Below are 15,251 nucleotides of genomic sequence, written 5' to 3'. Positions count from 1 at the left end.
GAACCATTAAGGGTCTCTTCTCCTTTCGACAGAAAATGAGTAATTCTTACTAAGGTTACCAGCATCAGCCTCTCTCACAAACACACACATGTGTAATCAAAGGAAGAAAGACTGCCAGTGTTTCTATCTATTGCAGTATTCACCCCAAAAGTTCTCAGGAGATACTATTTCTTTCACAGTAAGGTTGTGAATCATCCCTGCCTTAAAATGCTATTGTCAGTGGTTCTCCTCCTGAAACCTTGAACAAGCAATCCTCCCGTGAGAGCTTCACGAACTTGGGTACCTGCTCTGTGCCCAACAGCAGGCAGAGTTCTATGCGGGGAGAAGAGACTAAGGAGGATGTAGAGAGCCTGGGTGAGCTGGGCAAGTCCACACTTACTGCTTTCACCTTGAACTGCAGGCCATACTTTCATTCAAAGAAAAGGTTCCATGACTTTAAAAAAAACGTTTTTTAATTCTTTTGAACATTGTGAATCTATACTATTCTCATTATTCTATGCCTGAATAATTTATAAAATTCATAGTTGGATTACTACATAACAAATGAAAACCCGTTTCTAGAATTGTTATAAATCAGTTGAAGCTGGGGCTTCCCTGGTGGCGCAGTGGTTGAGAGTCTGCCTGCCAATGCAGGAGACACGGGTTCGGGCCCTGGTCTGGGAGGATCCCGCGTGCTGCGGAGCGGCTAGGCCCGTGAGCCACAACTACTGAGCCTGCGCATCTGGAGCATGTGCTCCGCAACAAGAGAGGCTGCGATAGTGAGAGGCCCGCACACCGCGATGAAGAGTGGACCCCACTTGCCGCAACTGGGGAAAGCCCTCGCGCAGAGACGAAGACCCAACACAGCCAAAAATAAATAAAATAAATAAATAAAGATACATGAAATTGCTAAAATTAAAAAAAAAAAATCAGTTGAAGCTAATGCAGATGTATTACGCTTCTGGTCTACAACCTCACTGCTCATTTTCTAAGCCTCCATGCCTAGAGGAGGGCATTCCTCCTGCTATAGTTTCTGGTGTTATGTATTCCTTCCCAGAAGGAAAGAACGGCTCCTCTGAATCTCCATTAAAAATAAAATGCAGCTGGGATTGGTGGTCCAGCAGTTAAGACTGCTGGTGGTCCAGCAGTTAAGACTACGAGCTTCCACAGCAGGGCACACGGGTTTGACCCCTGGTCGGGGAACTAAGATCCCACGTGCCACGTGGTGTGGCCAAAAAGTAAAAAAAATTAAAAAATAAAATAAAATGCAGGTTTGGCCTCTTTGTGGGTAAAGTCCAAAGCAGAGGATATTTTAGGTTAAACATAAGCAGAGCGTTCTTATTTATTCTGACTCTTCAACTGAGTCTCTGAAAATATTTATTTCCAACTTATATGAACATAGGTATTGAGAGAAGTGGATTTTTCTCTTAAACAAGCAAAGTAGATACTCCCCCAAAAATACAAAGTCAAAAACATAAACACGGTGCTTCCCATAGGCTTTGAAGAAGCAGACGTTTCATGCCTTTATAACCCACTCTTCTCTTGGATGAAATAGACACTCCCCTTCGTAATAAAATAAGAATTCTTATATTCGAAAACAATAGCTTTTATTGTTGCAAGCTAGGAGTGGCTTTAATGGAGAAGTTGCCTTGATACCTGACCCCTGAAAAGAAGACTACAGATCAACAATTCTAGACCCAAAGTGAGGATCTCTGTTAGACTTAGCTTCTCATGTAATCTGCTTATAGTCAATATATCTATAAAACAAGTTAACTCGACCAATTACCAAAGCCTATATTTTGTAGCTAATTATCTTGGGGCAGTCACCAGAAAATTACATCAATCAATTTAAATAGTCCATGTGTGCTGTACTAAGAGTTTTAGTGTTGAAATGATCATATGGTTCTAGATCTTCCAGGTTAAAATCACTGAAGCCATATGCTATGGTCTATGTGTCTATGGCCTTACACACCCTTTCATCGGTGAATTGAAATAAATCCCATACTGTTCCAAGTGGCTTTTTCCCATTCTGATCTTAGGCTGGTGTGTTCTGAGATATTTGTCTTATTGGGGCCTATGGTAAGATCATACCCCTGCAACTGGGAATGAGATCTTCCCAGAAGAGGGCATATACTTCCCACGTCTACAGACTTGGAAACATTGAGATTCTGAGATATGGTAAGAAAAATTTTCCTCCTCCTTCTTTTCTTGGCCTTGCTCTCTTGCGCCTGAACTCTAAGGAATCTTACTAGAAGGTTCTATGGAGGTGCTGCAAAGACAGCCACAGCCATACGGAGACAGCCCTTGGAGTAGGCTGTGAGAGAGGAGAACAAAAAAGCTCTCACGAGGGTGAGCTGTGGCCCATGAGTTCAAACAGCAGGCATATAAGGAGGGATATACCTGCTTTGTAGTTACGAGGATATATTTATGTTTCTTACAATCTCTTCTTTGTACAGTTAGGTTATAGCCAGCTGTCAAGTGTGGTAATAACTTCCAGTGACGCTCTACTTTCCATTGGCCAATTCACCTGGCACAGTGATATAATGGCTCAGGACCAGAGATCATATTACAATGTAAACAGGTCATGTGTCTCCCTGTGCCTATGGGTAGTGGAGGGAAACAGGGTTTCTAATGAACAGAACCGGAGGTAAGTTTGGGGGGAATTCTTCCTAATTTTGTAGGTCACAGGTGAAAGAAACTTGAAAGAGAAATCCTAAAATTTTACATTACCAGCAATAAACTGTGAAGGCAAAAGAGGTTTTTCTGAGCAATCAATAAAAATGAAAAACAATTCTGATCAACTTATGCTAGACAGACTGGATTATCTATGTTCTCTCGAGAAAAATGACTATAAAATCATTATCTTGTGAAGAGGCAACAAAAAACATGCAGCTAAAAATGTAGAGGGAAAGGATTTTAGAGATATGTCAGGCAGTTAATTTTTAGATGATCCTATTTTTCTGACTAATGTGCTATTTCTGGTATTTTGTCAGCTTTTTAAATTTTGAAATTCATTGTCATTTCTGTCATGCCTTTTAAATACTGAGTTTCTTTACAACTTTGTCTTTGTAAGTTTGTATCGTATTTCCTAAAAAGGACCCTCGAAATTGTATAAGCTTTGGGTCTTACAAAATCTGGATCCACCCTGTTTATCTCTGATTTCTCACATTACAGCTTGGTCTCAACTGGGCTATGATACATGATGGGAGGAGGGGTTGAGGGGAGGAATTGGGAACTGTGACCATATTTCGGTCGTCATCCTGGGACCACGAAATGGTGGTAGCTAGAGATTTGTGATGTTTCCAAAGGGCATGAGAATCTTGAGTATAAGAATTCAGGCTATATGATCCAGGCATCCCTCCAACCTTGAAATATTAGCATTGTATTTAGTTAAATGTGCTTGCAGCTTTCCTATTCTCCAAGTTATTAAAGCATTTGTTTAATCTGCATCATAGACTAGCTGCATTCCCATGCTTGCCAAGAGCATTAAATCCAACTGGCTGGTTCTCAATCCATGTCAAATGCTCAGTTACAGTAAACAATATTTATATAATATGTTTAAAGGCATATCTATTACTCTATATTGCAGAGTTATTTATTCTCAGAGTACTGAGAACTCAGGAGGTCTGTGATTCCCTGAAATTGAATGCAGAATTTAATGTGTGCCTGCATTTATAGTTTTCATCAGTGTCTCAAAGTGGTCCATGACATGTAAAAATTAATAATCACTAATCTACATTTCAAGAATAAGTACCTCCAAGGAGGTGGTACTAAAAGTAAATAAATAATAAATAAATAATAATACTTTATACCTCCAAAAGGTTAAAAAATTTACACTAGATAGTTTAAAATCTATTTCTATATGTAGTTGGGCCAGTAGAAACACATGTCAGTAATATATACTGAGCAATTATTAGAAATAGTCCAATAAAACAAGGGAAGTTTTCAAAAGTACTGTTAATTTCATTCCTCAGTGTATCATTGCTATGGAATGAATGGTGTTGCCCCCAAAATTCAGATGTTGAGACCTTAAACTCCAATGTAAAAGTATTTGGAGATGGGCCTTTCAAAGGTCATGAAGGTAGAAACCTCATGATGGGATTAGTGTCCTTAGAGAAGAAGAGAAAAGAGAGAAATCACTCTCTTTCCACCCTGTGAAGACACAGCAAGAAGGTGGCCATCTGCAAACCAGGAAGCGAGCCCTCACCAGAACCCAGCCATGCTGGCACCTTGACTTGGGACTCCCCAGCCACCAGAACTGTGACAAAAACATGTCTGTTGTTTAAGCCACCCTGTCTATGGTATTTTGTCATAACAGCTGAAGCTAAGACAGTCATTATGAGGCAAAGACTATAGAAGAATTTTTTCTCTAGTTTTAGTAGAGAAAGAGTTTGGCATCTCAGGAGATGTGATCATGAATCTATAACTAATTGTTTGTTACTCTTCACATTGAATGTTAAACTTAGAATCAAATTTGCCATTGTACTCTAGTAAAGGTCTAGAACTTTCCCACATGCACTTTGTATATTAACTTTACTTCAGAACACCTTTTACATTTCATACCAACCTTTTCTTTTCTTTTTTCTCATCCACAAACTTGTAATTTTATTATATTTTGCTGTACGTATATATGCAATTTGCCTCAAATCCTTTCAAGAACAAGGCAGTTTATAAGGAAGAATATAGATGAATGAATGAATGACATTTCCATTTGAGAATTAAAAATATAAATGTTCATAACTGCATCAGGAATTGTATACAAATATTTATTTGAGGAAATTTTATCTCAACAATGCTCATAATCCTATGAAAATGACCTTCCTATTCCAGGGGTCCTTCACTTGGGGGTCCAAGGGTCCTGTGAACAGAACTCAGGGAGTCTGTACACTTAAATGGGGAAAATATATCTTCATTTTCACTGATCTCTAACTGAAACTTAACATTTCCTTCTAATATAAATACTGGCAACAAACCACCGAAGTTTTATCAGCATCTGTGATTTTGTTTCCCGTAGAAACAAAATGAGGTATTCTCATCTCCTGCACGGTTGTTGAAGGTATCTGCGATTATCATTTATGCTCCTCATCAGTATTCAAATGTCACCAGACTTGCTGCTAGGTTGTTATTTAATGCATTAATAAAGAAGCACATATATTACTATATCATACATTTTTTGATTATTATATTTTTATATATTTGGTTTCTTTGTAATCCTTTGTGTTTTGTTTTGTACATTTAAAAACATTATTCTGAAAAGGAGTCCATAGGGCTTCTTCAGACTGCCAAGGGTGTGCTGGCCATTAAAGAAGTCAAAACTCTGAAAAACACAAAGTGTTTAGGCAGCATTTTACAGAGTGTTTGCAAATATCTTAGTGAGAGCTATACTAGAGAATGGTGGTTTCTCTTAATTAAAGAACAGTGGCATTCTCTTTTAAATAAAAGGGAATATTAGAAGCTGCACGAGTCTCCTAGTCCCTTTGGCAATAAAGGTCACAATCAGCCCCCATGCAATAAATCCCTTCCTTAAGTCTGCATCTATAACTTCTGAAAAGACATTTAACAGCTTTGTGAAACTTTGGGTCAGCATGTCTATGACTGAGAGAGACAAACAATTGACTTAACATTTTGAACATCTCTTAAGAAGCAGTACATTTGACTCAGTCGTGTTAAGACATTATCCAAGCCCCTTCCTTTTATTTTTCTTTTCCCTTGTGAGTCAGCCTTCTTTTGAATTTTTATCAGACCCTTTGGTACTTTTAGCACAACTGGAGTAGGGCAAGAATAAGGAACTAAAACAAAAGGCTGTCAGTTTGATTACTCAACACACACTTGAAAATTATCTTTAGTTACTGTTGTGACATTCACAGCTAGGACCTGATACAGTGGAGTGTATGTGATTGTGTGGGTGTGTTGGGGGGAAGAGTATACATGTGGTGACACCACTCCACAAAGGCCACGGGCACAGGCCTTTGTTCCTGCTTCCCAAATTCATTGATCAGGAGAGGGAGTCAGAACCGACTGGGCAGATTTACTCTCACCCCCAGTACTCTGTGCTGCAACTACCGCCAGAAGTGGGGAGTGAGGCAGCATGGTGGGTCCCTGCAATGGTGGAGTTTATCCTTTCTCTCTCTTTCAGGCCAACAGGAGGGTATTATACCTGGGCCACCTGCCCCTATTCCAGTGAAAGTTGGAGCTGGAAATTGAAGTTCATAGTTAAATGATAAGGCACCAGCTCCTCTGAGCGTGCATCACTTCGCATAACTAGTAAGTTTTCCAGATGTCTGATTTCTTACCTTTTAAGCAATGATACTTTTTTCATGTTAGTTATTTTACACAACTGAATGCATTATACTATATACCTCCTATGTACTTAGAAAAGTAGCCCCAAATTAGTTTAAACTTATATTGGGGACTCTGGGTCAACATTGAAAACATCCACTTTCTTGCATGAGCGTATTACAGGTGTGAACTAAGAATGCCGCCTGCCATATCAGTAAACAAAGGATGTTGCAGCCATCAAGCCATCACATTACAGCCTCCCCTACGGTGAGCCCTGAGGGAACTCAGGATGGAAACAGGATGCCCGCCATCTAACAGTCTGCTGCCGCAGCCACCCACGACGGTGAACGCTGATGAGACACCGGATGAGAAAGCACAGAACACTGGCCCCAGATAGCTGAGGTGCTTATCAAAGGAATGATTTCAGTGAGCCCAGACTCTCGCATCTTCCCATAAATATAAAAGCGCTGAATTCCTTAATTTGAGATATCTGGTTTTCTTTAGTTAACAGTAATCTTTTGATGTTCCGACTACCTGGTCTTTGTTACAAAAACTCCTCTATCTCCTGGCTCCCCACCTTGCCTCTTTGGAGCAATCCCTCAGAGTGATCTGAGAGTCCTGTCTCCTGAGCTTGAAGTCCTCAGAATGTCTGCTGAATAACACATAACTCTTAACTTTTAAGTCGTGCATTTTTTTTCAGTTGACAAAGGGTAATCCCCAGGATTCACTGAGGGTCTCTGACCATAATTTGAATTGATGCTGACATGTTTGCGTTCTTACAGCTGCTTTTTCTATTTTTGGTCTAATCCTTTCTTGTCAGACATTATTTCTTCCTGTTTTCAGTAATCCTAATGAAGAAATTCTTGTATGCGCCAATAGATTTGGAAGCCAGATATGCAGTAATGAAGAGATTGAGGGCTTGAGGGTGTTTTGAATGTTATAAAACTACGGTGCATGAGATTTACTATTTGTTGTTTATGATATCTACTTGAGTATTCACAGAGTTTTACTTATTTGCTGATTCTTTGCTGTGTGTTCGATGTGTGAGTTGATGGTATAGATAATTTCCAAATAAATGAGGTTCAGCTACATTTGGTTTTCTGTGTAAATCATCCAGAGAGGCCACCTTGCTCTCATAGGTATGTCTATATATCAGCTCAAAGAAATGCTTATTGCAGTTTTTGACTGATAGCAAGCTTCTGCTGTTGAGTTAAAAATCTCCTTAATCTAGTAACTGAAATATTTACAGACCTTGACTACACAAACCGTGAGTCCTGCTGTCAGAAATCTCTGAGTCACTCACTCATTTTCACGGAGGCAGCAAAGCCCAGTTTTCCCACTTCCTCTTTCACCCATGCTTTATTTGTCTCATTTAGCTGAAACCACACCACATGGTGGAAGGACTCTGAACATGTATTGAAATCCTGCTTCTGCCTCCAGCTAGCTGTGTGGGACTTTGGGGAAACTACTGTTCATACCAACTCTCAATTCCTCCATCTGTTCAGTGATTACAATTTAGGACCCAGGGTGTTTGTGAGGATGAAGTGGCATAATTCTCATGAATTTACTCAGTTAGATGCCTAATAATCGTTTCCTCTCTTTCCCCATGTTCCTTTATTCTCCTGTTTGTTTAGCTCCCAAACACCCAATTATATAGATCACCTTCAAAGCACGTAGTTATCGTCTGCAGTCAGTGTTGATCAGCAAGCTAACAACTTTAGTCATTCTTAATAAGTTCCCATCAGGTTTTGAATGAAGCTGTGTGACAGCACTGTCACATTGTCTTAGGAGGATATACAAGTCCATGTTCATGTCTGTCAGCCCTTAGACCAGGTGTTTCTTGAGGGGAAGGTTGGCATCTCATTTATCTTTTCCTTCCCAAGTCTCAGCCCATCACCTAGGACATTAGCAAACATTGAACAAATGAAAAAAAGAATGAAGAGGACTTCCTTGGTGGCGCGGTGGTTGAGAGTCCACCTGCCAATGCAGGGGATGAGGGTTCGAGCCCTGGTCTGGGAAGATCCCACATGCTGCGGAGCAACTAAGCCCATGTGCTACAACTACTGTGCCTGTGCTCTAGATCCTGCGAGCCACAACTCCTGAAGCCCGTGCACCTAGAGCCCGTGCTCTGCAACAAGAGAAGCCACCGCAATGAGAAGCCCACACACCAAAACGAAGAGCAGCCCCCACTCGCCACAACTAGAGAAAGCCCACACGCAGCAACGAAGACCCAACGCAGCCAAAAATAAATTAATTAATTAATTAATTATTTAAAAAAACAGGTTCTTGGACCTCGCTGTTTCTGGAGATTCTGATTCAGTGCTTCTGGAGTGAGGCCCAGGTAGTTTTCTTTAAAAAAAAAAAAAAAAAAGAATGAAGAACCATTTCGATATCTTGAATGAAGTTCTGTTTACATTAGGAGATTCCTAATCTGGTAGAGTCAGTAGCTGGAGCTGAAGCCAGAGATCCTGAAAAACAAGAAGCCAAGTTGACCAAATCCATAGACAGTTACTTACCGATGGCTCTCTGCTAATCTCCAAGCACCACATAAGGTTATAACATTAACCTGGGAACTTTCCGACCATATCTTCAATTTGGAAAAGAAAATTAAAAATCTTCATTTGCATTTCTAGAAAGAGTCAGTCTGTCTGTGCCTAAAATAGTCTTCTATTTTAAGTCATAAGAAAATTAATGAGAAGGCTGATACTTCCTGGCTGTCTACTCAGCCCTTTCCATCTCAACATTTACCAAGACAGGTGTCTTTCTTAGGAGAAAAAACCAGCTGCCACCAAATAACCTGGTTCACCACCCTTGCTTTTCATGTACTTGGGATCCCTTGTCCTTCACTTATTAAACCCACAAGAAAAAAAAAATGGTAACTATGTGTGGAGATGGATTTTACCTAGACTTATTGTGGTGATCATTTTGCAATATATACATCTATTGAATCATTATGTTGTACACCTGAAACTAATATAATGCTGTAAGTCAATTATATCTCAATTTTTTAAAATGAAACCCTAAAAACAAAAGAATAGACTATGTTTAGAATTTCAGATTTTAATCCTCAGCTACCCAGGTTGTGGGTCCTGAATGCCTTTGAAAATATGATGAAGCTACAGACCTTCTTCCAGAAAAACACAAAACAAAACAAGAAAATGATTAATGTTTGTCCCCGTGCTCTATGGCGGCAGGGATCACATCTGTTTTGCTTCACCAGTGAAGTCACATCATGGTACCTAAAATGTAACGGGAGCTCAGGACATGTGTTTAATGACTGACTGTCGGAAGAAACCAACAGTTTTTTCTACCTTCATACTCAATACTTCCTTCCTCCTTCCATCTCTCACTCAACCACCTCCCCTCCCATGTCTCAGAGGAATTAGAGACTATTCTTAAACACTTGTTGCCCTTCTCTTCCTATTGAATTTCTCCACCATGTTGGAGAGCCAACCCCTCCTAGTTCAGAGAAAGCAGAACCTTTTTTTTTAGCCATGACCCGTGGCTTGCAGGATCTTAGTTCCCGACCAGGGATAGAACCCAGGCCCCTAGAAGTGAAAGCAGAGAGTCTTAACCACTGGACCACCAGGGAATTCCCACGTAACCATTTTTAAATCCCACTGATCTCTAAAACAAAAATCCCTTTCCCTAAAGCCACACTTAGTCCCTGTTTGTTTGTTAACCTTCATCAAGCTTCTTGAAAGAGATTTGTTTTTCTTGCTCCAATTCTCACCACACACTTGGTTCTCAAAGACCTGCAAGTGGACTGCAGGCTCACAGCTGTATCAGGATGCTCACGCCAAAACTGGCAGGCATTTCCTCACTGCAGAATTCCATAGGCACTTTTCAATCCCTTGCTTACAAACCTCCCTACAGCATGGGATCCCATCTTGATATTCCCTTTCCCTTGGCTCTCAGGACTCTACTTTCTCCCGTCTTCCTGTTAGCTCTCCTCAGACGCCTTGCTCGCCCTTGTCTCCTTTAATCCCTTAAATATTGATGCTCCCTGGGGTTCTGTTCACATCCCTACCTTCTCATGCTACATTTTATTTAACTGTCACCAATGCCAAAGGGTCTCAAAACCACATTTCAAGCCAGAATTACATTCTGAGATCCAGAGACATCCATTAGATTGCCCACTGGCCATCCCCCATTTCCATGTACCAGTTTCCTAAACATGTAAAAAAAATGAATTCATCATCTTTCCCTAAAAATGCAATCTTCACCCTCATCTTGATGAACGGCACCTGTCTCCTAATCTAGTATCTTCTTACTTTCTCTATTTTCACATTATCAATAAATTAATGGATATATTAATTTCTAAGTATAAAATAACTTATTGTTCAATTAAATTATGAAAATATTATTTATATTACGTTTACATACATATTTTTATTTACCTTATGACAACAAATCGATGTCATACTAATGTTTTGGAGAATCTAAGGAATAGATGGATGGTCTTTTAAATTAACACTATATAATTAGCCTCCAAAATGTCTTCAGGGGCTATAAAAGTCTGTTCTATTTAATATTTGAAACATTTACCTTTATTATTTGTCTATACTATTATATCTATTCAGGATAGATATTTTGAGTTAAATCCAGTCCCTGTTAAGCTGAATCCTTATTCCAGTTGATAAGGTTTGTCTGTGTTATTATGTAAACAAATTAATTTCAAAATGATGTGTAGTTGTATGTAGGCACTTATGAAAGAAACAGAAAGCCCCAAGGAGGCATAACTTCATCTTCTGTCCCTGTTCCTGCCTCTGCTCCACAAGATGGCCTCTGCTACATCGCGTTGATATTTCCTCTGACATTAAGAGAGAAGTTAAGCCTGCTCTTTGGCTAATAAACATATCACCTCATTTGTACACTCTTTAAAATGTTAATCCAATTTCATTTTGACCATAAAAACAAATCCTCCAAGGATTCCCTTGTGGTGCAGTGGTTAAGAATCCGCCTGCCAATGCAGGGGACACGGGTTCGATCCCTGGATGGGGAAGATCCCACATGCCGCGGAGCAACTAAGCCCCGTGCGCCACAACTATTGAGCCTGTGCGCTAGGGCCCTCGTGCCGCAATTACTGAGCCTGCATGCTGCAACTGCTGAAACCCGTGCACCTAGAGCCCATGCTTCACAACAAGAGAAGCCACTGCAATGAGAAGCCCGCGCACCCCAACGAAGAGTAGCCCCTGCTCGCCGCAACTAGAGAAAGCCTGCGCTCAGCAACGAGGACCCAACGCAGCCAAAGATAAAATAAAATAAAAATCCCTGGAGTAGTAACAGCTTGTTTTAGATGGAGAAACTGAGCAGAGTCAGGGGAACTTGCCTAAGGTAAATGACAGCAGAAGAATCAAATCAGACATTATGATCCTGAGCCCAACCAACTTTCAAAAAAAATGCCCAGCATATTGAAAAGATGAATGGGATGATAATGTATATACAAGTTTGATCCAATCAATAGAAATACAAAGGTATATATAAATATACATATATACACATTATCAACAAAGATACTAAAGACAAACTAACCAAAGATCAGATCTATCTACCTGGAAAACATTTCAACATCTTCTCACATTTTTAAACCTCTCCTTTCTCTGGTATTTCTTTCTCTAGTCTTAGTATCCTAAGAAATCTTTTGCCCCTTTGAGCATTAAAGGAAAGCTCAAAAATGTATTAATTGCTGTGGTTCTAATTAATTTCTCATATGTTTTGATCATCTCATCAGTTGATCTCAAGTCTTTACATGAAAAATAAAACATTCTGAAAAGTTCTCAGGTTTGTAAAAGATAAAATGAAGTAAGATAAAGACCACAGAAGAAGGAGTTCTTGAAAATACCTTTCATCCCTAATGGTCTCAAGGATAAGCTCTCATTGAACAGGGTTCCTTTCCCTTCGGGGTCCCATGGACTTTGTAATTATGCATTTATTGATTATTTGATTAATATCTGTCTCCACATCAGACTGAAAGCCTCAGGAGAACAGGAGCAGTGAATGTTTTTGTTTACCCTTGCACCCTAGTTTTGGTGTTCAGTCAATATTTGTAGGCCACTTCTGTGGGACATAGGACCAAGCATTTTGTGCATATGACATTTCTATAGGGAAAGAGAGGGCCCATGAAAAGCACAGAGATAAAGTAGGAAGAGTGGGAGTATTTAAAAATCTGAAGATCTTCTAAATACTGTAAAGCCAAGGATTTTCTCTAATAACAGCTTTTTATTAACATGAATAAACGGAGTTACAAGTAGCCCAGATCCCCAGTGTGAAGATCAATAAGATCCTTGCTTCATACATAGTCATAATATAAGGTATAAGGCAAAGTGAAGAATGAGGGTCAGAGCTTAAGTCAATTTCCTTTGTGGCAAGGATCACAGAAGAGAATTGCCAGTATCCACCGCTGGTCATGACAGTGTCCAAAGTCCCCTATTTTATCTGTCTCAGTCTTACAGATCCAAAACAAGCATGGGAGATGACAGTCCAGGCCCACTAGTGTCCCTGTATTTGGCCATGGGATACTGATTCTCTTATCTGTCTTCAGATAATGAAGACAAAGTCAATATAAAGTCTAAAATAAATACTTATTGGGAAATTAATGAAAATCAAAATACAGAAATAGAAGCAAGATAAAAATGTGTAAATTCTTAACATTTACTTTAGGTAACAGTAAAATACTGATTGGGTTGCCCTCTCCTGTGCTTGGAGGGAAGCATCACCCATTTGCTCTTTGGCAGGTCACTTCCTCCTCCTTTTCCACTTTTGGACAGCTGTAGCCTTAGTCAGGTGAGCAAACATTGTTAACTGATTCAAAAGTGTCTCTAAATATAGAAGGAAATAATTTCAGATTAATAAATATATATTTGCATTTCAGATGCCTAGGTAAAAACACAATCCTCTCCTCCTCCCACCTACTTATCCTCTGTGAAAGCTACTCCACAATCTCTAAAAAATAGTTTTTACTCCATTGAAACTAGGGTGTATTGCATGTCAAAATGGATAGATATATTGGCTTTCGAATAAAGTTTGACTTTAAGCATCACTTTTTGAAATAATAAGTATGATCCCAGAATATTTTCAGAAGACATGTATATAATCAAATATATATGTTCTAGCCATACAACTAGAATAAACTCAAATTTACAACAAGATTGAAGGAGGGGAGGAGTATAAGGCAGTATAATAATATGTTGGTGGATAATTAACATAAATTCCCCCATACATGGACCACCAATTTGAAGAATTAGAATACATTTAAATATTAATTAAAATCCATATTGGAGATATATTTGATATTTAAGAATGAACTTTGGATTTCATAATGAGTCTACTCATTATTATGAAGAAGTGCTATAAAAAGTAGACCATATCTGATTTATGTTTTTATTACCATGGAACCAAATATACTGTCTTCCAATTAAGCATGCCAAATAACTAAATAAATGATGTTGCCACTAGCTTAGAAATATCAGAATATATAATTTTGTTTACTAGAATGCTTACATGGTATATTAGTATAATACTAACAAAAATGATAAAATACTTTTGTGTGTACAATATATCACATATAAGGGTTTAAATTTTTAATATACATTTATGCAATCAATTCTCAAAATAACCCTGTGATGTAGAGAGGGTTACTAACTCTATTTTCCAGAGAAGAGTAGAGGAAACACTTTTAAACTAATTTTATGAGGTTAGAATAACTCTGTTACCAAAACAGAGAAGGAAATTGAGAGAAGAATATTATACACAAATATTTCTAATGAACGCAGACACAAAAGTCTGTTTAAAACATTAGCAAATAATATCCAGCAATATATAGAAAGTATAGCATATCCTGGGAATACAAGTTTTTTTTTTCACTTTTGAAAACTCATCAATATAATTATGCATGCTGACAAAATAAAAGCGAATAATTGCATGATCACATTAGTAGACTCAGAAATACCATCTGATGAAACTCAACACCCATTCATAATAAAATTTTTAAAAAGACTATCAGCAAATTATTAATAGAAAAAATTTTCAATCTGAAAAATGACATGTACAAAAATCTACAGCTAATATCATAATTAATGGTGAAAGACTCACCACTCACCAATTAAGATCAGAAATAACACCGGAATATTCACTCAATATTTCTATTCAAAATCATTCTGGTAGGTTTAGCCCGTGTTGTAATGCAAGAAGATTAAACAGAAATTATAGAACTTAAAAAAGAAGAAATAAAACTATCTTTATTCACAAATGGTGTGATTATGTACACCGAAAAATCCAAAGAAATCTATAAAAAAAAAAAACTATTCAACTGATAAGTGAATTTAGCAAGGCCTTAGGAAACAAAGTCAATATACAAAGTAATAGTATTTCTATATAATAGTAATGAACAAATGGACATTATATTTAAAAATACTACCCATTACAAAAGCATCAAAAAGCAAAAAATATTTATAGATGAATCTAGCAAAAGATATCTAAAGTCTCTGCACTAAAAACTACAAAACACAATTAATAAGAATTAAAAGAGATCTATGATGAAGCTATAACAATCAAGACAGCATGACACTGGTATAAGGATATACAAATTGACAGTAGAACAAAAATGAAAGTTAAGAAATAGATGCACATTTTTATGGTCAACTGATTTTCAAGAAAAGCACCAAAGCAATTCAGGAAAAAAAGACTTTTCAATAATACTCCTGGAACAAGTGGATATCTGTGTGAAAAACAAAAAAACAAACAAACAAAAACCTTCAATTCCTACCTCATAAGCCTAAACAAAAAAGTTAAAATTATAAAGCTTCCAGAAGAAAATATAATGGAATATTTTCAAAATCTTGAGTTAGGCAAAGATTTCTTACCCATGATACAGAAAGCACTAAGTATAAAAAAAATTAAAATTTTCTGCTCCTTAAAAATGACATTAATATAATAAGCAAGTCACACTGGGAGAAAAAAATCCACAAAACATTAATCAGTCAAAGGACCTA

The 15,251-nt window shown here is 38.0% G+C and overlaps 1 long non-coding RNA gene across 1 annotated transcript; it reads left to right on the top strand.

Moving 5' to 3' along the window:
* Window positions 1-2,563: 2,563 nt before the first annotated feature.
* On the top strand, window positions 2,564-7,349 carry LOC103019593 (uncharacterized). The gene is made up of 3 exons (XR_451333.2): window positions 2,564-2,626; window positions 6,116-6,243; window positions 6,442-7,349. It is a non-coding gene; the product is annotated as an uncharacterized LOC103019593 (long non-coding RNA).
* The last annotated feature ends 7,902 nt before the right edge of the window (window positions 7,350-15,251 follow it).

Source organism: Balaenoptera acutorostrata, chromosome 14 (genome assembly GCF_949987535.1).
Source record: "Balaenoptera acutorostrata chromosome 14, mBalAcu1.1, whole genome shotgun sequence".
NCBI classification, from domain to species: Eukaryota; Metazoa; Chordata; class Mammalia; order Artiodactyla; family Balaenopteridae; genus Balaenoptera; species Balaenoptera acutorostrata.
The sequence above is the reverse complement of the archived record's forward strand: the minus strand, read 5'-3'. Positions and strand labels throughout refer to the sequence as shown.